We start from the raw sequence: 9798 nt of genomic DNA, 5'->3' as shown, positions 1-9798 counted from the left end.
CTATCTCTATAAGCTAGTTCAAATAATTTTACACTCGATTTGAACTCACTCTTTAAGCTAGTTCAAGTAATTTTACACTAGAGTTGAACTAGCTCTATAAGCTTGTACAAATAACTTTACACTAGATTTTAACTAGCTCTATGGCCTAGTACAAATTTTTTTAAACTAGAGTTGAACTAGTTCTATCAGCTAGTTAAATTATTTTACAGTACAGTTGAACTAGCTCTATAGCCTAGTACAAATAATTTTACAATAGGGTTGAACTAGCTCTATAGCCTAGTACAAATAATTTTGCACTAGAGTTTAACTAGCACTATAAGCTTGTACAAATAATTTTACACTTGAGTTGACCTCGCTCTATAGTCTAGTAGAAATAATTTTACACTAGAGTCTAACTAGCTCTATAAGCTAGTTCAAATAATTTTACACTAGAGTTGAACTATCTCTATAATCAAGTTCAAATAATTTTACACTAGAGTTGAACTTGCTCTATAGTATAGTACAAATAATTTTACACTAGAGTTGAACTAGCTCTATAAGCTAGTTCAAATAATTTTCAACTACCTCTAGAAGCTAGTTCAAATAATTTTACACTATAATTGAACTAGCTCTATAATCTAGTTCAAATGATTTCACACTAGAGTTGAACTAGCTCTATAGCCTAGTACGAATAATTTTACAACTAGCTCTAGAAGCTAGTTCAAATAATTTTACACTATAGTTGAACTAGCTCTATAATCTAGTTCAAATGATTTCACACTAGAGTTGAACTAGCTCTATATGCTTGTACAAATAACTTTACACTAGAGTTTAACTAGCTCTATGGCCTAGTACAATTTTTTTTACACTAGAGTTGAACTAGTTCTATCAGCTAGTTAAATTATTTTACTGTACAGTTGAACTAGCTCTATAGCCTAGTACAAATAATTTTACAATAGGGTTGAACTAGCTCTATAGCCTTGTACAAATAATTTTGCACTAGAGTTTAACTAGCACTATAAGCTTGTACAAATAATTTTACACTTGAGTTGAACTCGCTCTATAGTCTAGTAGAAATAATTTTACACTAGAGTCTAACTAGCTCTATAAGCTAGTTCAAATAATTTTACACTAGAGTTGAACTATCTCTATAATCAAGTTCAAATAATTTTACACTAGAGTTGAACTTGCTCTATAGTATAGTACAAATAATTTTACACTAGAGTTGAACTAGCTCTATAAGCTAGTTCAAATAATTTTACAACTAGCTCTAGAAGCTAGTTCAAATAATTTTACACTATAGTTGAACTAACTCTATAATCTAGTTCAAATGATTTCACACTAGAGTTGAACTAGCTCTATAGCCTAGTACGAATAATTTTACACTACAGTTGAACTAGCTCTATAGCCTAGTACAAATAATTTTACACTAGAGTTTAACTAGCTCTATAAGCTCATACAAATAATTTTACACTAGAGTTGAACTCGCTCTATAGTCTAGTAGAAATAATTTTACACTAGAGTTGAACTAGCTCTATAACCTAGTTCAAATAATTCTACACTAGAGTTGAACTAGCTCTATAATCAAGTTCAAATAATTTTACACTAGAGTTGAACTAGCTCTATTGTCTAGTACAAATAATTTTACAGTAGAGTTGAACTAGCTCTATAAGCTCGTTCAAATAATTTTACATTAGAGTTGAACTAGCTCTCTATAGCCTAGTAAAAATAATTTAACACTAGAGTTGAACTAGCTATATAGACTAGTACAAATATTTTTACACTAGAGTTGAACTAGCTCTATAAGCTAGTTAAAATAATTTTACGCTAGAGTTGAACTAGCTCTATAGCCTAGTACAAATAATTTTACACAAGAGTTGAACTAGCTCTATAGCCTAGTACAAATAATTTTACACTATAGTTGAACTAGCTCTATAAGCATGTAAAAATAATTTCACACAAGACTTGAGCTCGCTCTATAAGCTAGTGCAAATAATTTTACAATAGAGTTGAACTAGCTCTATAAGCTTACAAATAATTTTACACTAGAGTTGAACTAGCTCTATAGCCTAGTACAAACAATTTTACACTAGAGTTGAACTAGCTCTATAGCCTAGTACAAATATTTTTACACTAGAGTTGAACTAGCACTATAAGCTAGTTAAAATAATTTTACCCTAGAGTTGAACTAGCTCAATAACCTAGTACAACTAATTTTACACTAGAGTTGACCTAGCTCTATAGCCTAGTACAAACAATTTTACACTAGAGTTGAACTAGCTCTATAGCCTAGTACAAATAATGTTACACGAGAGTTCAACTATCTCTATAAGCTAATTCAAATAATTTAACACGAGAGTTGAATTAGCTCTATAGCCTAGTACCAATAATTTTACACTATAGTTGAACTAGCTCTATAAGCTAGTTCAAATAATTTTACACTAGAGTTGAACTAGCTCTATAGCCTAGTACAAATAATTTTACACTAGAGTTGAACTAGCTCTATAGCCTAGAACAAATAATTTCGCACTAGAGTTGAACTAGCTCTATAAGCTTGTATAAATAATTTTACACTAGAGTTGAACTATCTCTATAAGCTAGTTCAAATAATTTTACACTCGATTTGAACTCACTCTTTAAGCTAGTTCAAGTAATTTTACACTAGAGTTGAACCAGCTCTATAAGCTTGTACAAATAACTTTACACTAGAGTTTAACTAGCTCTATGGCCTAGTACAAATTTTTTTACACTAGAGTTGAACTAGTTCTATCAGCTAGTTAAATTATTTTACAGTACAGTTGAACTAGCTCTATACCCTAGTACAAATAATTTTACAATAGGGTTGAACTAGCTCTATAGCCTAGTACAAATAATTTTGCACTAGAGTTTAACTAGCACTATAAGCTTGTACAAATAATTTTACACTTGAGTTGAACTCGCTCTATAGTCTAGTAGAAATAATTTTACACTAGAGTCTAACTAGCTCTATAAGCTAGTTCAAATAATTTTACACTAGAGTTGAAATATCTCTATAATCAAGTTCAAATAATTTTACACTAGAGTTGAACTTGCTCTATAGTATAGTACAAATAATTTTACACTAGAGTTGAACTAGCTCTATAAGCTAGTTCAAATAATTTTCAACTACCTCTAGAAGCTAGTTCAAATAATTTTACACTATAGTTGAACTAGCTCTATAATCTAGTTCAAATGATTTCACACTAGAGTTGAAGTAGCTCTATAGCCTAGTACGAATAATTTTACAACTAGCTCTAGAAGCTAGTTCAAATAATTTTACACTATAGTTGAACTAGCTCTATAATCTAGTTCAAATGATTTCACACTAGAGTTGAACTAGCTCTATAAGCTTGTACAAATAACTTTACACTAGAGTTTAACTAGCTCTATGGCCTAGTACAAATTTTTTTACACTAGAGTTGAACTAGTTCTATCAGGTAGTTAAATTATTTTACTGTACAGTTGAACTAGCTCTATAGCCTAGTACAAATAATTTTACAATAGGGTTGAACTAGCTCTATAGCCTTGTACAAATAATTTTGCACTAGAGTTTAACTAGCACTATAAGCTTGTACAAATAATTTTACACTTGAGTTGAACTCGCTCTATAGTCTAGTAGAAATAATTTTACACTAGAGTCTAACTAGCTCTATAAGCTAGTTCAAATAATTTTACACTAGAGTTGAACTATCTCTATAATCAAGTTCAAATAATTTTACACTAGAGTTGAACTTGCTCTATAGTATAGTACAAATAATTTTACACTAGAGTTGAACTAGCTCTATAAGCTAGTTCAAATAATTTTACAACTAGCTCTAGAAGCTAGTTCAAATAATTTTACACTATAGTTGAACTAACTCTATAATCTAGTTCAAATGATTTCACACTAGAGTTGAACTAGCTCTATAGCCTAGTACGAATAATTTTACACTACAGTTGAACTAGCTCTATAGCCTAGTACAAATAATTTTACACTAGAGTTTAACTAGCTCTATAAGCTCATACAAATAATTTTACACTAGAGTTGAACTCGCTCTATAGTCTAGTAGAAATAATTTTACACTAGAGTTGAACTAGCTCTATAACCTAGTTCAAATAATTTTACACTAGAGTTGAACTAGCTCTATAACCAAGTTCAAATAATTTTACACTAGAGTTGAACTAGCTCTATTGTCTAGTACAAATAATTTTACAGTAGAGTTGAACTAGCTCTATAAGCTCGTTCAAATAATTTTACATTAGAGTTGAACTAGCTCTCTATAGCCTAGTAAAAATAATTTAACACTAGAGTTGAACTAGCTATATAGACTAGTACAAATATTTTTACACTAGAGTTGAACTAGCTCTATAAGCTAGTTAAAATAATTTTACGCTAGAGTTGAACTAGCTCTATAGCCTAGTACAAATAATTTTACACAAGAGTTGAACTAGCTCTATAGACTAGTACAAATAATTTTACACTATAGTTGAACTAGCTCTATAAGCATGTAAAAATAATTTCACACAAGACTTGAGCTCGCTCTATAAGCTAGTTCAAATAATTTTACAATAGAGTTGAACTAGCTCTATAAGCTTACAAATAATTTTACACTAGAGTTGAACTAGCTCTATAGCCTAGTACAAACAATTTTACACTAGAGTTGAACTAGCTCTATAGCCTAGTACAAATATTTTTACACTAGAGTTGAACTAGCACTATAAGCTAGTTAAAATAATTTTACCCTAGAGTTGAACTAGCTCTATAACCTAGTACAACTAATTTTACACTAGAGTTGACCTAGCTCTATAGCCTAGTACAAACAATTTTACACTAGAGTTGAACTAGCTCTATAGCCTAGTACAAATAATGTTACACGAGAGTTGAACTATCTCTATAAGCTAGTTCAAATAATTTAACACGAGAGTTGAATTAGCTCTATAGCCTAGTACCAATAATTTTACACTATAGTTGAACTAGCTCTATAAGCTAGTTCAAATAATTTTACACTAGAGTTGAACTAGCTCTATAGCCTAGTACAAATAATTTTACACTAGAGTTGAACTAGCTCTATAAGCTAGTTCAAATAATTTTACAACAGAGTTGAACTAGCTCTATAGCCTAGAACAAATAATTTCGCACTAGAGTTGAACTAGCTCTATAAGCTTGTATAAATAATTTTACACTAGAGTTGAACTATCTCTATAAGCTAGTTCAAATAATTTTACACTCGATTTGAACTCACTCTTTAAGCTAGTTCAAGTAATTTTTGAACCAGCTCTATAAGCTTGTACAAATAACTTTACACTAGAGTTTAACTAGCTCTATAGCCTAGTACAAATAATTTTACACTATAGTTGAACTAGCTCTATAAGCATGTAAAAATAATTTCACACAAGACTTGAGCTCGCTCTATAAGCTAGTTCAAATAATTTTACAATAGAGTTGAACTAGTTCTATCAGCTAGTTAAATTATTTTACAGTACAGTTGAACTAGCTCTATACCCTAGTACAAATAATTTTACAATAGGGTTGAACTAGCTCTATAGCCTAGTACAAATAATTTTGCTCTAGAGTTTAACTAGCACTATAAGCTTGTACAAATAATTTTACACTTGAGTTGAACTCGCTCTATAGTCTAGTAGAAATAATTTTACACTAGAGTCTAACTAGCTCTATAAGCTAGTTCAAATAATTTTACACTAGAGTTGAACTATCTCTATAATCAAGTTCAAATAATTTTACACTAGAGTTGAACTTGCTCTATAGTATTCAAATAATTTTACACTAGAGTTGAACTAGCTCTATAAGCTAGTTCAAATAATTTTCAACTAGCTCTAGAAGCTAGTTCAAATAATTTTACACTATAGTTGAACTAGCTCTATAATATAGTTCAAATGATTTCACACTAGAGTTGAACTAGCTCTATAGCCTAGTACGAATAATTTTACAACTAGCTCTAGAAGCTAGTTCAAATAATTTTACACTATAGTTGAACTAGCTCTATAATCTAGTTCAAATGATTTCACACTAGAGTTGAACTAGCTCTATAAGCTTGTACAAATAACTTTACACTAGAGTTTAACTAGCTCTATGGCCTAGTACAAAATTTTTTACACTAGAGTTGAACTAGTTCTATCAGCTAGTTAAATTATTTTACTGTACAGTTGAACTAGCTCTATAGCCTAGTACAAATAATTTTACAATAGGGTTGAACTAGCTCTATAGCCTAGTACAAATAATTTTGCACTAGAGTTTAACTAGCACTATAAGCTTGTACAAATAATTTTACACTTGAGTTGAACTCGCTCTATAGTCTAGTAGAAATAATTTTACACTAGAGTCTAACTAGCTCTATAAGCTAGTTCAAATAATTTTACACTAGAGTTGAACTATCTCTATAATCAAGTTCAAATAATTTTACACTAGAGCTGAACTTGCTCTATAGTATAGTACAAATAATTTTACACTAGAGTTGAACTAGCTCTATAAGCTAGTTCAAATAATTTTACAACTAGCTCTAGAAGCTAGTTCAAATAATTTTACACTATAGTTGAACTAGCTCTATAATCTAGTTCAAATGATTTCACACTAGAGTTGAACTAGCTCTATAAGCTTGTACAAATAACTTTACACTAGAGTTTAACTAGCTCTATGGCCTAGTACAAATTTTTTTATACTAGAGTTGAACTAGTTCTATCAGCTAGTTAAATTATTTTACAGTACAGTTGAACTAGCTCTATAGCCTAGTACAAATAGTTTTACTATATGGTTGAACTAGCTCTATAGCCTAGTAGAAATAATTTTGCACTAGAGTTTAACTAGCACTATAAGCTTGTACAAATAATTTTGCACTAGAGTTTAACTAGCACTATAAGCTTGTACAAATAATTTTACACTTGAATTGAACTCGCTCTGTAGTCTAGTAGAAATAATTTTACACTAGAGTCTAACTAGCTCTATAAGCTAGTTCAAATAATTTTACACTAGAGTTGAACTATCTCTATAATCAAGTTCTAATAATTTTACACTAGAATTGAACTTGCTTTATAGTTAGTGCAAATAATTTTACACTAGAGTTAAACTAGCTCTATAAGCTAGTTCAAATAATTTTACAACTAGCTCTAGAAGCTAGTTCAAATATATTCACACTATAGTTGAACTAGCTCTATAATCTAGTTCAAATGATTTCACACTAGAGTTGAAGTAGCTCTATAGCCTAGTACGAATAATTTTACACTAGAGTTTAACTAGCTCTATAAGCTCGTACAAATAATTTTACACTAGAGTTGAACTCGCTGTATAGTCTAGTAGAAATAATTTTACACTATTGTTGAACTAGCTCTATAACCTAGTTCAAATAATTTTACACTAGAGTTGAACTAGCTCTATAATCAAGTTCAAATAATTTTACACTAGAGTTGAACTAGCTCTATTGTATAGTACAAATAATTTTACAGTAGAGTTGAACTAGCTCTATAAGCTCGTTCAAATAATTTTACATTAGAGTTGAACTAGCTCTCTATAGCCTAGTAAAAATAATTTAACACTAGAGTTAAACTAGCTATATAGACTAGTACAAATATTTTTACACTAGAGTTGAACTAGCTCTATAAGCTAGTTAAAATAATTTTACGCTAGAGTTGAACTAGCTCTATAGCCTAGTACAAATAATTTTACACAAGAGTTGAACTAGCTCTATAGCCTAGTACAAATAATTTTACACTATAGTATAAGCATGTAAAAATAATTTCACACAAGACATGAGCTCGCTCTATAAGCTAGTTCAAATAATTTTACAATAGAGTTGAACTAGCTCTATAAGCTTACAAATAATTTTACACTAGAGTTGAACTAGCTCTATAGCCTAGTACAAAGAATTTTACACTAGAGTTGAACTAGCTCTATAGCCTAGTACAAATATTTTTACACTAGAGTTGAACTAGCACTATAAGCTAGTTAAAATAATTTTACCCTAGAGTTGAACTAGCTCTATAACCTAGTACAACTAATTTTACACTAGAGTTGACCTAACTCTATAGCCTAGTACAAACAATTTTACACTAGAGATGAACTAGCTCTATAGCCTAGTACAAACAATTTTACACTAGAGTTGAACTAGCTCGATAATCAAGTTCAAATAATTTTACACTAGAGTTGAACTAGCTCTATAGTCTAGTACAGATAATTTTACAGTAGAGTTGAACTAGCTCTATAAGCTCGTTCAAATAATTTTACACTAGAGTTGAACTTGCTCTATAGGCTAGTACAAATAATTTTACACTAGAGTTGAACTAGCTCTATTAGCTAGTTTAAATAATTTTACACTAGAGTTGAACTAGCTCTCTATAGCCTAGTAAAAATAATTTAACACTAGAGTTGAACTAGCTCTATAGACTAGTACCAATATTTTTACACTAGAGTTGAACTAGCTCTATAAGCTAGTTAAAATAATTTTACGCTAGAGTTGAACTAGCTCTATAGCCTAGTACAAATAATTTTACACAAGAGTTGCACTAGCTCTATAGCCTAGTACAAATAATTTTACACTATAGTTGAACTAGCTCTATAAGCATGTAAAAATAATTTCACACAAGACTTGAGCTCGCTCTATAAGCTAGTTCAAATAATTTTACAATAGAGTTGAACTAGCTCTATAGCCTAGTACAAATAATTTTACACTAGAGTTGAACTAGCTCTATAAGCTAGTTCAAATAGTTTTACAATAGAGTTGAACTAGCTCTATAGCCTAGAACAAATAATTTCGCACTAGAGTTGAACTAGCTCTATAAGCTTGTATAAATAATTTTACACTAGAGTTGAACTATCTCTATAAGCTAGTTCAAATAATTTTACACTCGATTTGAACTCACTCTTTAAGCTAGTTCAAATAATTTTACACTAGAGTTGAACTAGCTCTATAAGCTTGTACAAATAACTTTACACTAGAGTCTAACCAGCTATATGGCCTTGTACAAAATTTTTTACACTAGAGTTGAACTAGTTCTATTAGCTAGTTAAATTATTTTACAGTACAGTTGAACTAGCTCTATAGCCTAGTACAAATAATTTTACAATAGGGTTGAACTAGCTCTATAGCCTAGTACAAATAATTTTGCACTAGAGTTTAACTAGCACTATAAGCTTGTACAAATAATTTTACACTTGAGTTGAACTCGCTCTATAGTCTAGTAGAAATAATTTTACACTAGAGTCTAACTAGCTCTATAAGCTAGTTCAAATAATTATACACTAGAGTTGAAGTATCTCTATAATCAAGTTCAAATAATTTTACACTAGAGTTGAACTTGCTCCATAGTATAGTACAAATAATTTTACACTAGAGTTGAACTAGCTCTATAAGCTAGTTCAAATAATTTTACAACTAGCTCTAGAAGCTAGTTCAAATAATTTTACACTAGAGTTGAACTAGCTCTATAATCTAGTTAAAATGATTTCACACTAGAGTTGAACTAGCTCTATAGCCTAGTACGAATAATTTTACACTACAGTTGAACTAGCTCTATAGCCTAGTACAAATAATTTTACACTAGAGTTTAACTAGCTCTATAAGCTCGTACAAATAATTTTACACTAGAGTTGACCTCGCTCTATAGTCTAGTAGAAATAATTTTACACTAGAGTTGAACTAGCTCTATAACCTAGTTCAAATAATTTTACACTACAGTTGAACTAGCTCTATAATCAAGTTCAAATAATTTAACACTAGAGTCGAACTAGCTCTATAGTCTAGTACAAATAATTTTACAGTAGAGTTGAACTAGCTCTATAAGCTCTTTCAAATAATTTAATATTAGAGTTGA

This window comes from Aegilops tauschii, chromosome 5, assembly GCF_002575655.3.
Source record: "Aegilops tauschii subsp. strangulata cultivar AL8/78 chromosome 5, Aet v6.0, whole genome shotgun sequence".
Classification (NCBI taxonomy): domain Eukaryota; kingdom Viridiplantae; phylum Streptophyta; class Magnoliopsida; order Poales; family Poaceae; genus Aegilops; species Aegilops tauschii.
The sequence above is the reverse complement of the archived record's forward strand: the minus strand, read 5'-3'. Positions refer to the sequence as shown.